This window comes from Chrysochloris asiatica, unplaced genomic scaffold (genome assembly GCF_000296735.1).
Source record: "Chrysochloris asiatica unplaced genomic scaffold, ChrAsi1.0 scaffold00030, whole genome shotgun sequence".
NCBI classification, from domain to species: Eukaryota; Metazoa; Chordata; class Mammalia; order Afrosoricida; family Chrysochloridae; genus Chrysochloris; species Chrysochloris asiatica.
This window is the reverse complement of record NW_006408548.1, coordinates 9,972,868-9,974,153: the sequence shown is the minus strand read 5'-3', so window position 1 is coordinate 9,974,153 and position 1,286 is coordinate 9,972,868. Positions and strand designations below refer to the sequence as shown.

General features: G+C 43.4%; 1 pseudogene; it reads left to right on the top strand.

Annotated features, from left to right (window-relative positions):
• The first annotated feature begins 642 nt into the window (after window positions 1–642).
• On the top strand, window positions 643–1,030 carry LOC102821373 (annotated as a pseudogene).
• Window positions 1,031–1,286: the final 256 nt, after the last annotated feature.

Genomic DNA, 1,286 nt, shown 5'->3' with positions numbered 1-1,286 from the left:
CATCAACACACAAGTTAAAACTGTACCATAGTGACTAATTGAAACTGTCACAGCTGTAAAGGTAGAAGTTTTATAACAAAAGAGGGGAGTAGAAAATCTTACAATCCAGAAACAGAGGACCTTAGGACAATCAAGGGAGAAGAACACAAGTAGAATGTGGGACCCTATCCAGAGAAGTAGCAACACCAGAGATGGAGGCAGACATGAGGACATGGAGAGAGAGAGCAGCTGAGGACTCTAGACTCATGGAAAGAGAAGGAATGAGTGCTGGCAGCCAGGAGGCAGGCTTGCAGAATGTGTCCCTTGGTTGGTTAAATGATTATATATTTCTGAGCGTCTTTGTGTATATCTCCCCATCCCCTCCAAAAAAAGGAAAACCAGCAAATACTGTTGAATGATGATGCACGGAGGAGACTGCAATCATTACAATGAAATAATGCTGTAAAGCAACTGATGTTCTCCATGTAAACTATCACTCAGTTCACAATAAGAAAAAAAATACCAAACCCCCCCCCCAAAAAAAAAAAAACTGTATGACAAGGCAGCTTTAGATCTTGGCTCTCTGGATCAGCTGTTGCTCAGGGCTTTCGAGTCAATTTCAGCAGCTCACCTTGGCCTTAGAATGACTGCTGTCAGACCGTCATGGCCAGTCAGCCACCAGGTATTCAGCAGCTGCTGCAGGCAGAGAAGCATGCTGCTGAGGTGTCTGAGGCCCTCAAGGGAAAGAACTGGAGACTGAAGCAGGCTAAAGAAGAAGCACAGGCTGAAATTGAACAGTAACGTCCTCAAAGAAAGAGTTCAAGGCCAAGGAAGCTGCTGCTCTGGGATCCCGTGGTAACTGCAGCACGGAAGTGGAAAGGAGACCCAGAAGAAGATGACTGTCCTCTAGACCTACTTTCCAGCAGAACAGGATGCTGTCCTGGATAACCTCTTGATCTTTGTCTTTGACATGCGACCACAAATCCGTGAAATCTACCGCATAAATGGATCGGGTAGAAGGACGCACCTGTGCCATGGATTGGCATTTTAGATACTGTCACATTGTGAGAAGGCATTTCATTTTCCTGTATATTATGTTAGGTTCCCTCACCTTTTGATGAGGAGCAAACATAGTACTTGTATAAACTAGAGCTTATCCAAAGATTTCATCTCTTTACCTGTATTTCTTGCACATTCAATGAGTATACACTTTTCCTATGATTTTTAGCAGAAGCAACATATATAGCTATATGCCTTTTCTTTATTAGATATATGTTGTTGTTGTTAAGTGCCGTAGAGTCGGTTCC